This window comes from Bufo gargarizans, chromosome 6, assembly GCF_014858855.1.
Source record: "Bufo gargarizans isolate SCDJY-AF-19 chromosome 6, ASM1485885v1, whole genome shotgun sequence".
NCBI classification, from domain to species: Eukaryota; Metazoa; Chordata; class Amphibia; order Anura; family Bufonidae; genus Bufo; species Bufo gargarizans.
This window is the reverse complement of record NC_058085.1, coordinates 256,436,647-256,457,277: the sequence shown is the minus strand read 5'-3', so window position 1 is coordinate 256,457,277 and position 20,631 is coordinate 256,436,647.

The window sequence follows — 20,631 nt, the reverse complement described above, 5'->3', positions numbered from 1 at the left end:
CCAAACTTCAGCCCTCCAGCTGGTGCAAAACTAACTTGCAAAACACTTGCATGCCCTGTCTTGTAGTTGCAATAGATGAAGGGCCACTGGTTGGACATTCCTGCTTTAATTAAGATACCAGAGGTTTTTTCGTTTTTACATTTTCATTTTTCTTCCCTATCTTCCTTGATCCATAAATGGGGGTGTTCTGTCCCCACATGAAGGTGAATGAAGGTGTAACTGATGATGACCTTGTGACTGTCCTACCTTCGTATCCAAGCAGTGGAGCAGACCGGCAGATGCTCAGGTTAGATGGATCCAGACGTAGACATGAGGGTGCAATCAAACGTGGGTTTATTTGATCCAGAGCAGCAACATGCAGTGATGCAATACTGTAATGCGGTAGTAGAGTAGATGCTGTTGTGTAGATGTCTTATTCTGAGGCTAACTGCTGAGGCAACTGCTGGTCAAAAACTGATGCCTTCACAAGCCAAGGTGTCAGTCTCTAGTCACAAGGAGTGCAGCACTTAAAATGGCTACAGGAAGTGACAAGAACCAAGGCTGCTAAAACCACGCCCAGCAGAGAAAAACTTTATAGATAAGGAACAAGGCGTGCAGCATACAAATTCCGGCCAGCAGATGGCAGCAGAGAAACAATACGTAGAAACAACATAGTAAAAGGAGATATAATAATACAGTGCATTAATTAAATTTGAAAGAAACAGCACAGGGGGTGTGACAGGGGAGGAGCCACGGCAGGTGGTAGGATGGGACATGGATGAGTAGTGGGGGGAATTAGGGGGCCCAATTTAGATTCTTGCTATGGGGCCCAATGATTTCTATGTACGCCCCTGCTCTAGATTTTTGTTTTGTTTTGGTGGTTGTATGAGGACATAGGGCTTGCAGGCGCCGAACTTGGGCTTTAATGGTTGTGTGTGGCTGAAAATCCTTTACTGTGGGTGGTATGGGTGGTCTGCCATGTATTTTAGTTTATATGTCTACTAGCAGAAGGACCTGGCTTTTCACAGGTATATTACATCTATTTTATTTAATGTTTGTGTGTGTCGTTAAAAGATATCGACAGTATCCCCCATAACAGTGACCTCTACACCACCCCTCCCCTTTAACAGTGAGTTTCACAGCACCCCTCCCCTTTAACAGTGAGTTTCACAGCACCCCACCCCCTTGACAGTGACCTCCTCAGGGGCCCTCCCCCTTAACAGTAACCTCTACAGTACCCCGCTCCCTTAACAGTGACCTCCACAGCAGTTGCCCCTTTAATAGTGGCCCCTGCCCCCTTAACAGTGACCTCCACAGCGGCCTGCCCCCTTAAAGGGGTTGTCCGGGACCAAATGTTTAAAAAAAAACCACACGTTTACTCACAATGTACATCTAAGTTAAGGCCTCCATACCTTTTCAGCTATTTTTGCCACTTCTATGTGGCTCCAACCGTCCCCCACTCATTGTTTAAAAATATCTGCTTATCTTTACCTGACTTCCGGCTGCACTGCCCTGTGGGTCCTGGGGCAGAGCAGCATCAGGTGGTTACAGCTGTCTCTCTGCTCCTCTGTAACTCCGCCCCCTCGTCAATATTCACCTCCATTCATTTTGAAGCTCACCGGACTGGAGGGGTGGGGCTGAGCGGGTTAAGGGGCGGGGCTTAGTGGGATATCGGCCAGCCGCTGTAACTCCGCCCCCTCATCAATGTTCACCTCAATTCATTCTGAAGCTCACCGGACTGGAGGGGCGGGGCTGAGCGTGTTGTCAAGGGGCGGGACTAAGCGGTTTGTTAAGGGGCGGGGCTTAGCGGGATGTCAGCCAGACCCTCATCAATATTAACCTCGATTCATTTGCTGCCAGTGACGTCACCGGGCTCCCTGAGCAGCGGAAGAGGAAGCTTTGCTTGCCTGCAAGGGACCCGGTACGTCACTGAGGAGAAGAAACCAGTAACTTTCGGCCATGAATTTCAAAGATGAGAACAGGGCTGCAGAAATCTGTGCCAAAGGTACTACCTGCTTGTATGTAATGTGTATGCCACACTTGTACTATTAGAGTAATGTCCCCAATCCCGGACAACCCCTTTAACAGTAACATCTACAGTGAACACTTCTTTAACAGTGACCTCCACAGTGCCTACCCCTTTAACAGTGACCTCCACAGTGCCTGCCCCTTTCTGAGTGACCTCCACAGCGCCCTTCCCCGTTAATGCTAGGGCTACAGGACGTCATGTGTCACACAACATTTTGTCTCAACAATTTTTAGAATGATAGGCTTTGGCCTAAGCAACTAAACAGTGAGTACCACTTTACGAATACTTGCAAGTAAATCAAGTGTTTCACAATCGGAAAAATTGACGTTTACTTTGAAACGACTGTCGTTTCCCATTTGAACATTTGACAAGACTGACTTCTAATACTCTATAGCTCGAATACTCAGTACTTGGGACATTTTTTAAACATTGAATACTTCGATCATTCCATTTATCTCTCATCCATCGATTTAATCAGACGGCTTAAGGATTCTATATTGGATTAATTATTTATACATCTATTTATCGACCAGTATTAACCTGCAAGCATAAGATTCTTTTATATTTTATTTTTATTCATATTTTACATTGTATTATTATGTATATGTAGTTTCAAGAATTTTTTATGTTTACCGATTTCTTAGATTACTCATCGATATTTTAACATTTATTCGAATACATTTTAGTTAGTCAATCACTTGTCATGTGTTATGGATGGTGAGTGCTGTTTTAAGCAATATTTGATTACCATTTTCAAGCCCTCAAGTGACTGGGTGAGCCACTTATAAACCAAGCACCCTTACCAATGGTATTTGAGTAAAGTGAGCCACTATAACACTTTAAACTTTCATATATTGGTATGTAGTGTGTATATCTGCTGTATATTTGTAAAGTGATGTATATATTTTATCATTCAAGTTTTTGGGTATAGTGTTAGGTTAGGTGGTGGATAAATGGGGGGGGGGGGTTCCAGGGTTCCATGGGACATTGGGGACTTTTGGGGTATATGAGAAATTTTGGGCTGGTTCATGGACGTCTGTTATCATGTACTGGGGGCAAGGGATGTAAAACCAGCTCAGGGCCCCAAAAAAATAAAAAAAATAAAAAGTGTGTTTAATTGGGGTGTTGGGGTGTGGGGATTTTGTAAGTTTTCAAAATTTAGCTGTGTGTAGGTAGGGTGCAACCGGATCAGGAAGCAAGGGCGTACATAGAAATCACTGGGCCCCATAGCAAGAATGTGAATTGGGGCCCCTTGTGAGTGACCCATCGCACCCCTTAGGGCACGTGCACATCTACTGCAGAGGTTCCAGTAAAAGCCTTTGTTGCAGATTCTGGCAAAAACGAAAGGCAAAACAATCTTGAATGACCCCATTATTGTGAATGGGATCCGGCAGGTGCCAGCAGTGTTTGGCATATGCTGGATCTGGCGATTCTGGAATTCTGCTGGTGGCTGGGACACAATACCAAAATCTGATCGCAAGTTATTACCTAGCCTTACTCATGAACTGTGCCCGCTGCTGCTTTTTATATAGTGTGTCATCCTTCCCCCATGGACTGTACCTGCTGCTGCTTCACCCCCTCCCCAATGCTGACTTACTGTTTGTGCTGCTGGCAGAGCGCGGTCAGGGCCTGGGGCAGATCTTTACCGAGCTGGACTGGAGATGCTGCTGGATCGGGTCAGTCAGGTCACAGTGCGACGTGTGCTGGCAGAGGACGAGGACAGGGACATTTTACAAAGTGTAGACACAGAAATCTAAAGGATTTTATCCAGTCACAACTGATGTTTCTCTGAATGCTGCAGAACCTCCTAATACACACCTCAGCTGCTGCAGAACCTCATAATACACACCTCAGCTGCTGCAGAATCTCCTAATACACACCTCAGCTGCTGCAGAATCTCTTAATATACAGCTCAGCTTCTGCAGAACCTCCTAATCCACACCTCAGCTGCTGCAGAATCTCCTAATACACACCTCAGCTTCTGCAGAACCTCATAATACACAACTCAGCTGCTGCAGAACCTCTTAATACACACCTCAGCTTCTGCAGAACCTCTTAATACACACCTCCGCTTCTGCAGAACCTTATAATACACACCTCAGCTGCTGCAGAACCTCCTAATACACACCTCAGCTTCTGCAGAACCTCCTAATACACACCTCAGCTTCTGCAGAACCTCCTAATACACACCTCAGCTGCTGCAGAACCTCCTAATACACACCTCAGCTGCAGAACCTCCTAATACACACCTCAGCTCCTGCTGCAGAACCTCCTAATACACACATCATCTGCTGCAGAACCTCCAAATACACACCTCAGCTGCTGCTGCAGAACCTCCTAATACACACCTCAGCTGCTGCAGAACCTCCTAATACACACCTCAGCTTCTGCAGAACCTCCTAATACACAATTCAGCTGCTGTAGAACCTTTTAATACACACCTCAGCTTCTGCAGAACCTCCTAATACACACCTCAGATTCTGCAGAACCTCCTAATACACACCTCAGCTTCTGCAGAACCTCCTAATACACACCTCAGCTTCTGCAGAACCTCCTAATACACACCTCAGCTTCTGCAGCACCTCCTAATACACAACTCAGCTGCTGCAGAACCCCCTAATACACAACTCAGCTGCTGCAGAACCTCCTAATACACACCTCAGCTGCTGCTGCAGAACCTCCTAATACACACCTCAGCTGCTGCAGAACCTCCTAATATACACCTCAGCTGCTTTAGAACCTCCTAATACACACCTCAGCTGCTGCAGAACCTGCTAATACACACCTCAGCTTCTGCAGAACCTCCTAATACACACCTCAGATTCTGCAGAACCTCCTAATACACACATCAGCTGCTGCAGAACCTCCTAATACACACCTCAGCTGCTGCAGAACATCATAATCTGATGCTAGAACATAAAAGGCTTTGGTCACATCTGTGTTGGGGCCTCATTCGCAGATCAGGTCATAAATGCTGGACACAATTTTCTAGCCTGACAGATGGAAACCCGTCAGATCTCATCATAGTCAGAGGGATCCGTTGGGTGTTGTTGTCCATGAAGTGCCAGATCCTGAACTACAGTGATTTTTGTTGATTTGCTCCTATGACGGCAGAACAACAAATGTCACCAGCACATATGTGAACAAAGCCTAAAACACACCTTAGCTGCTGCAGAACATTATAATAGTGACAAGGGACTACAGCTCTCATCATCACCAGATTACATGGAGAGGGATATAATAGGAAAGAAGAACTACAACTCCCAGCATTACCAGACTGTATTAGGGCATAACTCCCAGCTTTTATAGGACGTTATATGGGCTATCCCAGGACACCACTAACCTCTCCTCCAGGCACCACACAGAAGCTCCGCCCCTCACTGCCACATCCCACAGGTCTTTCACCAGTCCTCTGCACTGGTCACATGATGACCAGGGCTGGCCTTAGGTGTTCAGGCGCCCTGTGTGAGCTAATCTCGTGGCGACCCCCCCCCCTCCCCCAGTTCACCTAAACATACACAAAGAGGAAAACAATCTTTGTAACAAACATTTTTTTTTTTTATTACAGATAATTTAAGTGGCAAGTGCAAACAAGTACAATCATACCCAGTGTCACCCATAGCCAGTCTCCTGCCCCCCTTAATCATACCGTCACCTTTGCCCAGTCCCCCCCCCCTTAATCATACCCAGTGTTACCCAGAGCCAGTCCTCTGCCCCTCTTAATCCTACCCTGTCACCTTTACCCAGTCCCCTGCCCTTCTTAATCATACCCAGTGTCACCCTTACCGAGTCCCCTGCCCCCTCAATTAGACCCTGCCCCCCTTAAATTAAGGGTGACAGACACTGGGTATGATTAAGGGGGCAGGGGACTGGATAAGGGGGACACTGGGTATGATTAAGGGGCAGGGGACTGGCTTTGGTTGACACTGGGTATGATTAAGGGGGGCAGATGACTGGGTAAAGGTGACAGGGTATGATTAAGGGGGGCAGGGGACTGGCTATGGGTGACACTGGGTATGATTAAGGGGGGCAGGGTCTAATTGAGGGGGCAGCGGACTGGGTAAGGGTGACACTGGGTATGATTAAGAAGGGCAGGGGACTGGGTAAAGGTGACAGGGTATGATTAAGAGGGGCAGGGGACTGGCTCTTGGTGACACTGGGTATGATTAAGGGGGGCAGGATACTTGCTATGGGTGACACTGGGTATGATTAAGGGCCTTAATCATACCCAGTGTCACCCATAGCTAGTCTCCTGCCCCCCTTAATCATACCCTGTCACCTTTACCCAGTCCCCTGCCCCCCTGAATCATACCCAGTGTCAACCAAAGCCAGTCACCTGCCGCCTTAATCATACTCAGTGTCTGTCACCCTTATCCAGTCCCCTGCCCCCTTTAATTCGACCCTGCCCCCATTTAATGAAAGAACAGGTACTCACTATTTGAAGTCTTCTGCTCCCTTCCTGTCTGCAGAGCACCGGCCACCGCCCTCACACATTGAGCAAATCCTTCTGCGGCTCTCTGTGAAGGCGCAGCACTTGGATGCTGCGCCTGCGCCCCTAAGCTCCTCCTCCACGCTCCAGGACCTGTCAGCTGCAGCGGCTCAGCTCGCCTCACACAATCTCGGGCCGGCCTGCTGTAAGACACCGACTGCGAGCTGTGTCGGCCGCTGGGCCGCACAGCTCTCACACCCCAAAGGCCGGCCCTGATGATGACATCACCAAAGGTCCTTCTCCACTTTTTACATTCTCAGGTAGCCATACAAGTGTAATTAGTGGGCGGGACCTATCCTCCACTGCGGACCCCTCCCCCCAGGGGCCCCTTAGCAGCTGCATGGTCTGTCTCTATTGGAGGTACGCCACCGTCAGGAAGGTTAGTACATTGATATTGAAATAGAAATTGTAAATACTGTATATAGTGGGTGTTCTATGTGGGAGTGAGTGTTGTCTGTACTGTGCTGAGGTGCATTATGTCCTGTATTTTTGGTTTGGGTTTTGTGTTATGTTTTGGTGTGATTTCTGTATCTATTGATTGATTTGTTATGTTTTTAAAATTTTAATAAAAGAAATAGAGGCTGTAACTCAGGATCAGTACAAAATAAATAACGTAAGGCTACTTTCACACTAGCGTTTTTACTGGATCCGGCAGGGCTCAGCAAAAACGCTTCCGTTACTGATAATACAACCATCTGCATCTGTTCTGAATGGATCTCCTTGTATTATCTTTAACATAGCCAAGACCGTTTTCTATTGTGTCAGAGAAAACGGATCCATCCCCATTGACTCGCATTGTGGGTCATGGCAGCTCCGTCTTGCTCCGCATCCCATGACAGAAGGCAAATTGCAGCATGCTGCCGTTTGCTATCCAGTATGGGAACAGAACAGAATGCATTTCGGAGCATTCCGTTAAGTTACATTTTGTCCCCATTGACAATGAATGAGGAAAAAACGGAAGTGTTTTTTTCCCGTTATTGAGACCCTATGACGGATCTCAATACCGGAAAATAATAAAGGGGTTATCCAATTTCTCAACCCCCCTTCCCCACATGTGCCGGACCCCTCACAGGTAAATACTTACCCCGCTCCTGGTCCCCGCACCACTGCTGCTGCTTCTCCCTGCACAAGGATGAAAACACCCGGTGTCGGGGGGGACCAGCCAATGGCAGACGGGGACGCGACTCCCTAGCATCACGGGTGAGTGCAGCTCTGGAGTATAATACATGATGTACCTCACTATCATTACAGGAGAAATAATGCATGTACACAGTGGGGGTCATTTGGTAAAGATGACAGTCATAGTGAAAATCCAGCTGGTGAAAAATGCGACCAGTTTATTAAAAGGCGCAGTCCCCTTCATCATTTTGTCACTGACTGGCTGGGATCTGGCATAGATTTCACTTATAATCAGTTTTCTGGCATAAATGATATGAAATGTGTTGCCTGCCCTTTCAATTAGGCCCTGTCCCCTTTTACAAAAGCAGCATAAAACATACTTTTTTAAAAAAATTTGAGCAAAATGTCACTTTCAGCAAACATTTCTAAAACTAGAAAGCCTTTGTAAATAGCCCCCAATCTCCTCGTTTGTTCATGTGCATTCATTCTGGGTATCAGCTGTGAAAATGGTGGTGAAATATTAACCCTCGCCATTGCGTTCAGAGACAACTTTTTTATTTTTCCCATTTTTTGTAAAGTTTGTTCAGTAGAATCTATTTGTCATTTTGAAAAGAGCGGAGTGGAAGTGCAGACAATTAACAGGTCCAGGACTGAGCTGACATGTGACGAAAAGACATGTTTTATAAGCCGTCTTTTGTCACTTCATAGAGGAAGCAGCAAATCCCATAATGCTTTGAGAATAGGGGTCACAGCAAAGGTCAAGTTGGTTCAAAGACAGACAAACCCAATGATGAGAGGTTTTTATCGGTCATCTAATGGCCACGGCTTAAGAGTGTGATGATTGGCAAGTCATTTAAATAGAGATCCCCCAACCAATGACGCTTTTATGGGCGGCAGAACTGGGGCCGCGCAGCTTTTCAGATAATGTATTTTTTATGACAGGGATAATCCAGGAAATACTTTACTTTTTACTTGATTGTTCATCTTACAAACTTCTTATGTGCATAGAAACGTCCATTAGTTCACCTGAGACTTAGGCCTCTTCCACACGGGCGTGTGCGCTCCGTGGTCGTGCTGCAAAATGCGGGCCGCAATGCACGAGCACAGTCCGTGGGGAAGCCGCAGCGGATCGCCGACCCATTCACTTGAATGGGTCAGTGATCCGGCCGTTCCGCAAAAAAGATAGGACATGTTCTATCTTTTTGCGGAAAGGAAGTACGGGACGAAACCCCACAGAGGTTTCCGTTCCGCACCATTCCGCATCTCCGGATTTGCGGACCCATTGAAGTGAATGGGTCCGCATCTGTGATGCGGAATGCCCAAGGAACGGCACCCGTGTAATGCGGATCAGCAAATGCGGTCCCCAATACGGCAACGGGGCGCACACGCCCATATGAAAGAGGCCTTAAAGAGTTGTTGCAAATGGACTTTTAACCCTTTAATGACTTGGAATTTTTCCATTTTTTTATTTTAGTTTTTTACTCCCAGCCCTCACAAACCATAACTTTTTTATTTTTTCATTTACATAGCCGTATGAGGGCTTGATTTCGCGGGACAAGATGCACTTTCTAATGGCACCATATACGGTTGCATAAAATGTGATGGGAAGCAGGAAAAAAATCCAAATCGGGTGGAATTAGAAAAAACACCATTCCACCACAGTTTTATAGGTTTTTGTTTTTTACACATTTTTTAATGCAGTAAAACTGACCTGTTACTTTTATTCTCCAGGTCAGTACAATTATGACAATACCCCCATAGTAGTTTTGTACTGAAAGAAAAATAAAAACTTTGAATTTTTTTTTCTTTTCATAGCTATATTCTGACCCCTTTAACTTTTTTAGTAGTTATTTGTACAGCATTTTTTTGTGGGGCAATCTGTTCTTTTCAATAATACTATTTTATGGTGTGTATGACTTTTTGATCACTTTTTATTTTATTTTTTTGTGGGACCAAAAAACAGCAAATTTGCCATTTTGCCTTTTTTCAGTTTCGTTATTTGCCATATAGGAAAATGTTTTTATATTCTAATAGCATGGATGTTTTTGCACACAGTGATGCCCATGATGTGTATTTTTATTATTCTTTACATGTTTTTATTTCTATTTTGGGGAAAAGGGGGGATTTTTATCTTTTTTATTTATCTTATTTTTGTAAACATTTTTTTTACACTTTTTTTTAATAGTTCCCATACAGAACTATAACAAACAATCACTAGATTGCTTGTCTCATAGACTTCAATGCATTAGGGGCTCCATAGAAACTAATATGAGGCAACCTCCTGCCACACAGGAGGACAGGGGCTGCCACATACATGCTCTAGTTCTCCCAATTCCCGCCAGAGGGAGCCAGAGCACACCTGGGCACGCTTCTGGGTTTCAGAGCAGCCAGATGAAGGGTTAAATGTTACTGCCGATCGCGGACATTAGTGCCAGGTGTCTGCTCTTTAAAATGGCGGGCACAATTTTTAAATTTCCGTCTGCCAATGTAAATTTACTGTCGACGGTCGGAAAGGGGTTAAAAAGTCTTCTGCTCTGGAAAAATACAAGGTTAGGGTCCATTCACACATCCGTGTGTGTTTTGCGGATCCGCGGATCCGCAAAACACGGACAGCGACAATGTGCGTTCCGCATTTTGCGGACCGCACATTGCTGGCACTAAGAGAATATGCCTATTCTTGTCCGCTATTGTGGGCAAGAATAGGACATGTTCTATTTTTTTCAGCATCGGAATTGCGGGTCCGCAATTCCGAATCGGTGCCGCACGTCTTGCGGTCCCATAGAAATGTATGGGTCCACAATTCCGTTCCGCAAAATGCGGAATGGAATTGTGGATGTGTGAATGGAGCCTTATGGTATAGTTCTGTGCTGGAAATACTTTTTTGGATTATCAGGTGCTGAATTAAAGGTTTTCCTGCATGCTCTAAAATCTACTTAAAGGAATTTTTTTGTTAAAGGGATTAACAGGAGTTTAATATTATACTATACAATGTACAGCACTGTGCTCAGTAATCTGTGAGGAGGCCACAGCATCAGATATAGATGACCTATCCTGAGGTGTTCTGGAAAACCCCTTTAAATTTGCCACCCACCCCGCTGTACCTGTAGAGAAATCCATACACACCTGCTCTCCGCTGCTCTGTTCCAGTTGGGGATGGATAGGGTCATGTGACAGAAGTTGACAGACAGGAACCAGAAGTCCATTGAGGAGAGCCAGTGGGCTGATGGGTATGGATTTCTGCAGTGTCCCAGGGGGTCAGTAGTGTATGCTGGGCTTTGTAGTGCAGATTAACCCACTAACCTTGGATCCACTGTCGTCTTCAATCGGGGCAAATACTGGAACAGGCAGGTATTTAATGTTCGTGACGCCAGTGTCAATTAAACGGTGACACGCCGTGTATAGTAATGTAGAAGAATGAAGCAAGCACGGGATAGCCAACCAAAACTGGAACTTTACTGAATATCAGCGATAATCATATATGGACGCAGTTGGAAGCGCAGTTCCATGGAAGACAGTTGGTTTCTATTTGAATACAGTTAGTTCTTAGAAGTACAGAACGGCCGGTTATAGCAATGTTCTTTACAGAGTGTTAATTACAGGAGATGCAGTACAGGCGGCTCGCACACTATTCCTGACTGGTCCTGAAACATGTGACTTATTCTCCAAGGTCTAATGCCCTATAGCTGGCGTACCCTTGAAGCTGTCCTTATCTAGTACCTCCTCTGTTATCTTGAGTACCTCTCGCTTTATCAGATTGGCCTCTGTGGTATTCTGTGTCCCGGCTGGTTGCTTGCTTATGATGTTTCAGCTAAACGGATGATGACTCAGGAGGGGAACCTTTTCCTTGGATCCGGAACCCGGTTACAGGGCTTACTACCCTCTCCTAGTCGGCAGGCTTCAGGCCTGCTTTACTCTCACAGGCCCATAGCCTGGCCTTGCCTCAGACACAGGATCATCTCTGACTCCTTTTCCCACTGTCTGACCTACTACAACTTCCTGACTGGGCCTTATATAAACTAGGGTTCCCTAGCTCCCTCTAGTGACTCAGAGCTGGAATGACACCCTAGCCGGCCTGCACATGCACATTTCACAGTAACAGGAAGTACATAGCATTACATTAACAAGATATTTTATACCAACCTCCCCATAAATACAGGGGGAACGACAGTACCCAAGTGACCCTTCTGTAGTGACGGGGTATTACTCTCCCGTACACTACATTTCTGTACAGGTACAGCTGGCGGGGGCAACACCAGGCCCCCACACCATCAAATGCTTCACGCAGCTGCTGGCACCAGAAACTTTACAGTGGAGGGAAGGCTCTGTATACTGTGCGGTTTCCAGCACTGGAGCACTGCATCTTAGTTCCCATTTAGCAACATGGCCTTTACACACTGGATAGAGCCTCCAGCTTATCCTATATATTTTACAGAGCTGGCATCTTCCCTAAGCAGCAGATTGGTGCAGGTGCCAGGTGTCTACCTGAGAATCGGCTCATCAATATCTAAGTCAATATCTAAAATTAATTACCTATCAGCAGGATGGGTCATTAATATCTGATCAGTGAGTGTCCAACACCCCGCTCCCCCACCGATCCGCAGTTACCTGCAACCGCCAGCCTGGAACTAACTCTTGAGTAAAGCAGGAAGCAAACTGCCTTCAGACTGTAGTGGCTGTGCTGGGTTACTGCAGCCCATTTGCCACTGCTATTTACAAAACCTTTGAAAAACAAACAAAAAAAATATATACTGTGTGAACAGCCACATAGACTGCAATTGGTTATAATTAGTTATAGATGGACGCTACTTAAACTGCTGTCACATGACCTAAATTACATCACTCTCCTCCAAGAGAGACGGTCCCATGTAAATAACATCACTCCCCGTCCTTTAGCCCCAACATACAGTCCCATTTAAATAATATCACCCCCTCCCTTTAGCCCCTTCAATATACAGTCCCTTGTAAATAATATCACTCTCTCAACCAAGCAGGGAGGTGGTGTGAGAGAGCAGAGCTACAAACTATACCTTCACTTACCTCTCCTCAGTCACAGAAGCCATCACAGTCAGGGTCTTCTCCACTAGTTCTCTTCTTCACAGCTTAGCTCCGCCCCATCACATGACAGTGACATAATCCAAGGTCCTTCTCCACCACTGAGCTCTGCCTCTAGCACAGATCACCTGACTGTGATGTCATCACAGGTCCTTCAGCTTCTGCAGTGTGTCCCTGGTTACTAGTCACGCTTTTTTTTTTAATTAGCAGGCAGTTCATTTGTGGCCTGGGACAAAACATCTGGGGCTCAATGTTTTAACCTAGTGACACCCATGGTCCTAAGGGCTCAGTTTGGCTCAGTTATGTGCCTTCTCCGTTCTTTCTGTTCTCCTGCTCCAAGGCTGAACGGTGATGTGAACAAAGCTTTAGGGATTTAAAGAACCCTAAATACAGAATTAATGTGCAGTCCCCTCAGGCCTTGCACTAGGCGTAACATAATGTATCAGTTTTGCATGGAGTATCCCAGTGATTCCTATTTCTCCTCACAATGCCTCCATTGAAGTCAGTGGGCAGTTGTTATAAAGCATGTACACCAGCGGTCATCGAGAGCAAGAGCTGGTCTGTCTGGGGACCCCTTTATTACATATAAGTGCTTGTTCATAGTGGCTAAACTCGTTAAGAAGATATTAAAAAGCTCTCTTTTTTACAACTATGGCGTATTTATGATTTTCTAGCTGCTTCTAATCTCAGGCTGCGGTCAGTCCTCCGGCTCCCTGCAGGGCTCAAATCTATGTAAAACACATGACAGGGTGAGAGAACATCAGCGCTGACATAAACTGAGGCCATATTTTATATTACAGGCCGGCCATTTATCTTCTCTCAGACATGGTGAAAATGCTGTGTAAATCTTCATCATACTGAACCTGAAACATAATAAATCGTAACACATGTAGTGAACCGCATCCATCCCGCCAGGCCGGGGCGTAGCCTTGCAGGAATTCTCCTCTACTTTATAATTTCCACATTAAAGGATTTGCTTGTAATCATTTTCTTGTCATGCCCTGAAGTTTACATCTTGTAAAAGGCATAATGATGATAATAAAAGCGCAGCACATTCTACTGTGACTGCATTTCCATATGATTCATATCTTTCATTTAAAGGGAAACCCGACAATATAACACAAGGTAACAACATCCGGTATTTTAGGCTCCTAAAAAACGGATCTGTCACTCTTGACTTACATAATTTTTTGTGCCGGATCCGTTTTGATTTTGCACATCAGGATGCATCCTTTCTGTTAGGATGTGTGATTAAAACAAAAAATTATGGATTCATCACTAAATACACTGACAGTCAAAGCGCGACAGATCCATTTTTTTTAAACTCCTAAAAAAACTGTTCCATCACCATTGACTTACATTGTTTTCAGTGCCGCAGCTTGCAGTGGTTTTGTGTCTGGTCAGAAAACGGAATGCTGCCGGAATGGAAGACATCCTGTGATGCATCCTAAGCGGATCTCTTTCCATTCAGAATGCATGAGGACTGCCGGATCTCCATACCGGAAAACAACAACGCAAGTGTGAAAGCTGCCTTACAGTGCCAGCAAAGTACGTGAGATTTATTGAAAACTCCGACAAAATGCAAAAAAAAATTTGACCTGTGGTGCTGGTTTTAAATCTGCATCATGTCAGTTGTTCCAGTGGATGTTCACCCTTTGCACTGCATCAGGTGAAATCCATGATAAATCCTTGTGGAAGATCAACTGCAGAAACGTAGCATAATCTGGCCCGTCTGGACGTACCGTTACAATTGAGATGGTTTTCCTGTTACCAGACAGCAGTGCATTCTGGGAACTAAGATGAGCAAAGAGGCATCTCCCAGAAGAAAGAGAACCGTCTCTCTCTCTCTACTGCCACCTAATGGAAGGAGCTCCCTATGAGTCAATGTCCAAATTTTCATCAAGGCTTAGAGAATGACCAGGGAAAATAGTCAAGCACTATATCCCTTCGCAGGCACTCTTTACGAGACACTGGCCTCTCATCTAGCTGGCAGAGTAAAATGCCTTGGATGCCTATTAGGGTTGGTACTAGGAGGCAGGTGCTCAGATGACGCACAGCTACGGTTTTGAAGAAGCTTTGATATGTATTTTACATAAAAATATCTTGTATATTTTGTCCATTTTTGTTACAGTTCGCATTTGACTGACTGGAGCAGAACATGGCAGAAGTTTGCTGTATCCTATTTATAAGGACTGACCCGGTGAGGGAATCATTATCTGTTACAAAACCTTGCAGGGGTCACTTGGAAGTTATAAGGAGCGGTAATAAGTCACATCGGGGTAAGATCCAAGCATATTCCCTTGTATCTTACAGTAGATTGATCACATTCCCTCCATCATGTCTTCTGGACAGACGGAGAAGGAATTCCTCTGTGAACGCCATTGTGGCTACAGATTCCTGCCATTGTTAGGTTTGGCTTTCTTGATTTTCTGAAACTTGCCAAACCTGTTTGTTCAGTTCTTGAGGAATTTTTGGCTCACAAAGTGGTTCTTTTGAGCAAGACTAATTATTTCAAGAGTTTGTACCCAGATGAAATCTTTACTAACCTGCTTCCCATTGCTCCATTCCAGATCTTCCCATCCTGTCTGTACTGACTTCGGATAACTGTCCATCAGCTTCCACATGGACACTGTCACATGTGCCACTGGAGCCAATGACTGACCTCAGCGGTGATGTGTCCCCAAGCAATAACGTGCCTCTTGAGGACATGTCACCACTGAGGTCAGCCATTGGCTGCGGTGGCTCACGTGACCCCGCCCATGAGGAAGTTGACAGACAGGGACCACAGGTGCAGTGAAGACAGCCTGGGAATCATGGAGCTGGAACAGACAGGTGGGGAGCAGGTAAGTATAGATTTCTTCACAGGTATAACAGAGTGGGGTGTAGGTGGGGGTGAAAAAAAGTCTGGACAACCTCTTTAATAGCAATACTGTTTGTGGCTACTTGTGAGATCCCACAATTGACATTGGTTGAGAAAATTCTGCAACTTGCGATGTCAGCTCTGGATGTGATTGGAGCTTATGACAAGATGTAACAAAATGTTTGGCCCGTAGTTCATTCCTAATAAGTGATTCTGGATATTGGTGTGTGGCTCGGTGGATGCAACAGAGATCGGGGAAGTACTTATTTACAGGAGAATTTATCAATTTTGGTTTAATGATTCATTTTAGAAGATCGGCTATGATGTAAGAAAATAAAGTAATGATTTATTACTAGCCTCTGTAACTTGTCTATTGTTACTAATCCACTGAGACAAATTTCAGGGGTGCATCCAAAATAATACGCAAAAATTAGTATTCATACACAATGGTTTTACTGTAGTCATGGGGGAACCAGCAATTAATGACTGAATGAGGACTTCCACAAGCAGAATGAATGGGGTCCACTATAAACAAACTCTGCATGCCCTCAGATTGGGGTCTGAAGATAGGGCTTTAGCGACTAAAGGAAGCAGATATTATTATGAATAGTTAAAAATTTGAAAATATTCCAACTATTTACATCATATTTTGAAGGATAATGTTTTCTTATTGTTTTCCTTGTCTTTTTGATACTCATTCAGGTTTTATAGACTGATATGAAGTACTTGGACAGAATCCTCCTAACCTATAAACACATTTAGCATATTTTGCACATAGGGGCGTAACAAGAGTCCTGTGGGAACTCAGGACAAATTTGGGATCTGGGCCCTTACCAACACCACCATGTTGCTCAGATGTGAATGGACCAGTGGTGCTGGTAGGGTTTACAGAGATATATGTCCCCCCCTTCCCCCAAAAAAAAAAGCCAGACCATGAACACAAATTACATACATAGTGACTGATAAATATCACCATACTGATACTGAATAAAAAGTACCCACTAAGACAAAAAATACCCGCTTACAGTGACTTTATAGTGGTTATATATGTAAGTGATTACAGTACAGTTGTATCCATTGAATTGCAGGTGACATCTCTGACTGTAGTAATTTACTTTCCCTATTCTTCTCCCTTCAGCCCAGACCCTCATGAATATATCTTCCTGCCATGACTTGTGCCTGCAGAATGTAACACACAAACAGTAAAGGTCAGTTCTCAGTGTTCGCCAGCGAACACATGCGGGCTGCCATCTTGACTCACCCATCTGGCGATGCACAGGGCCGGGAGCTGGTCCCGGTGACCGCATTTGATTTCAGACCAGCTTCCGGCGCAGGCACAGGTAGGGCTTACCTGTGCATTGCCGGACGGGTGAGTCAAAATGGCAGCCCGCATGTGTTCACTGGCGAACACTGCGAACTGACCATCACTGCACACAAACCGTCCGATTTTTTTGCTGACCCATTGAAATGAATGGGTCTGCATCCTATCCGCCAAAAAAACTGAACGGACACGGAAACAAACAACGTACATGTGCTTGTAGCCTAACACATAAGTAGCTTGAGTCCTACTCAAAGACCACTTTTGCATGGTCAGTACTTGGTCAGGATTTTCAACAGTATTTGTAAGCTAAAACCAGGAGTGGGTCCAAAACAAATACACATCTTTCCATGATACTATTTCCCTCTGTAGGTTAAACTCCTAGTTTTGGCTTACAAATACTGATGACAAAATGCTGACCAAATACTGACCAAATAAAAGTGACCTAAAGTTGTTCTGTACTCCCCCTAAATGTGTCCATATCTGATGATCATGCAAGATTATTTCCGTATGGGCCAGATTCCTCCTGGACATGCCAGAAGAATTGGCAAGTATGCTTATTTGCCACATTTATTATTTGTCATAGACTCTTTTTACACCTTGAAGATGTGTGGCCTGCTGGGAAACTGGCACAAAGTTTTTGTGCCAACCAATAGAGGGTGTAAAGTTAGACAAAAGTGTGTAACCCTGCCCCATATTTATCAGTTTTGGCCTCTGTGATTAATTACGCACATCTTTAGACTGTAGTGTGAGTTGTAGTCTTTCAGTATTAGTAAAGACCCTTCTGCAGGGGCTGAGGATCACAACAATTATTCAGGATGAGTATTTGTATGAACACTCGTGTCCGATGGTTACTCTGTGTGAAGTTGTCACTGATATTGCCACTTTGCTTGCTCATTTGTTGGGTGATCTCATCTTTCCTCTTTGTTCTTTATTTCTATTTAAAAATGTGAAAAAAATGTGAAAAATTATTTTAATCATCCCCCCACCAATTTAACCCCAATTATTATGAGGTCGCTTCACCTCTCACATCTTTTTTTTACAAAAGGTGATAAAAAAAATAAAAAAGTTATGGGGATGTTAATATAGCGATGCAAAGAAAAAAAAATTCCAATTTTTTTATTTTTTTTTCAATATTAAGATGCAAGAAAAACTATACATATGTAGTATCATTGCAATTGTACTGACCCAGAGAATGAAAGTAACAGGTCAGTTTTACCGCATAGGAAATGCTGTAAAAACAAAAACCCATAAAACTGTTGCAGAATTGTATTTTTTTTGTTTTTATAATTCCACCCCATTTAAAATTCCCACTACATTGTATTCAACTGTAAATGGTGCCATTAGAAAGTACAGCTTGTCTCGCCAAAAGAAGCCCTCATACAGCTATGTGAATGGAAAAATAAAAAAGTTATGGCTCTGGGAAGTAAAAAACTAAAACAAAAAATGTCCCGTTCCTGAAGGGGTTAAAGGGTTTGTACTGCGTCATTATCTTGATGACCTATGCTCAGGGGTCTGACCCCAGGCACCCCCATGATCATCTGTTTGAGGAGGTTGTGGCGTTCATCTGAGTGCTGCGTCCTCTTCATTTACCTGCTCACTGTCTAGATTGTAGCTGCGGTGCAGTGTAAATACAGACGTGAAGGGGATGAACAGCAGTAATTTCACTGCGCCACTGCTACAATCCATGCAGATAAACATTTGCTAGGACGCAGTGCTTACAAGTGCCGTAGCCCTTTCAAACAGCTGATCGGCGGGGTACCGGGAGTCGTACCGCCACTGCTCTTATATTGATGGCCTGTCCTGAGGATCAGTCATCAATATCATGAAATCAGACAACTCCTTTAGGATCAATCACTAGAGTTGAGCGAACACCTGGATGTTCGGGTTCGAGAAGTTCGGCCGAACATCCCGGAAATGTTCGGGTTCGGGATCCGAACCCGATCCGAACTTCGTCCCGAACCCGAACCCCATTGAAGTCAATGGGGACCCGAACTTTTCGGCACTAAAAAGGCTGTAAAACAGCCCAGGAAAGAGCTAGAGGGCTGCAAAAGGCAGCAACATGTAGGTAAATCCCCTGCAAACAAATGTGGATAGGGAAATGAATTAAATTAAAAATTAAATAAATAAAAATTAACCAAAATCAATTGGAGAGAGGTTCCATAGCAGAGAATCTGGCTTCCCGTCACCCACCACTGGAACAGTCCATTCTCAGATATTTAGGCCCCGGCACCCAGGCAGAGGAGAGAGGTCCCGTAACAGAGAATCTGTCTTCATGTCAGCAGAGAATTAGTCTGCATGTCATAGCAGAGAATGAGGCTTCACGTCAGCCACCACTGCAACAGTCCATTGGCATATATTTAGGCCCAGCACCCAGGCAGAGGAGGGAGGTCCCGTAACAGAGAATCTGTCTTCATGTCAGCAGAGAATTAGTCTGCATGTCATAGCAGAGAATGAGGCTTCACGTCAGCCACCACTGCAACAGTCCATTGGCATATATTTAGGCCCAGCACACACACAGGCAGAGGAGAGAGGTCCCGTAACAGAGGATCTGGCTTCATGTCAGCAGAGAATCAGTCTGCATGTCATAGCAGAGAATCAGGCTTCACGTCAGCCACCACTGCAACAGTCCATTGGCATATATTTAGGCCTAGCACACAGGCAGAGGAGAGAGGTCCCGTAACAGACAATCTGGCTTCATGTCAGCAGAGAATCAGTCTGCATGTCATAGCAGAGAATGAGGCTTCACGTCAGCCACCACTGCAACAGTCCATTGTCATAAATTTAGGCCCAGCACCCAGGCAGAGGAGAGAGGTCCCGTAACAGACAATCTGGCTTCATGTCAGCAGAGAATTAGTCTGCATGTCATAGCAGAGAATCAGGCTTCATGTCAGCCACCACTGCAACAGTCCATTGGCATATACAGACGTGGACAAAATTGTTGGTACCCTTTGGTCAATGAAAGAAAAAGTCACAATGGTCACAGAAATAACTTTAATCTGACAAAAGTAATAATAAATTAAAATTCTATAAATGTTAACCAATGAAAGTCAGACATTGTTTTTCAACCATGCTTCAACAGAATTATGTAAAAAAATAAACTCATGAAACAGGCATGGACAAAAATGATGGTACCCCTAGAAAACACAGAACATAATGTGACCAAAGGGACATGTTAATTCAAGGTGTGTCCACTAATTAGCATCACAGGTGTCTACAACCTTGTAATCAGCCATTGGGCCTATATATATGGCTCCAGGTAATCACTGTGTTGTTTGGTGATATGGTGTGTACCACACTCGACATGGACCAGAGGAAGCAAAGGAAAGAGCTGTCTCAAGAGATCAGAAAGAAAATTATAGACAAGCATGTTAAAGGTAAAGGCTATAAGACCATCTCCAAGCAACTAGATGTTCCTGTGAGTACAGTTGCACATATTATTCATAAGTTTAAGATCCATGGGACTGTAGCCAACCTCCCTGGACGTGGCCGCAGGAGGAAAATTGATGACAAATCTAAGAGACGGATAATCCGAATGGTAACAAAAGAGCCTAGAAAGACTTCTAAAGAGATTCAAGGTGAACTTCATGCTCAAGGAACATCAGTGTCAGATCGCACCATCCGTCGTTGTTTGAGCCAAAGTGGACTACATGGGAGACGACCAAGGAGGACACCATTGTTGAAAACGAATCATAAAAAAGCAAGACTGGAATATGCCAAACTACATGTTGACAAGCCACAAAGCTTCTGGGAGAATGTCCTGTGGACAGATGAGACAAAAATCG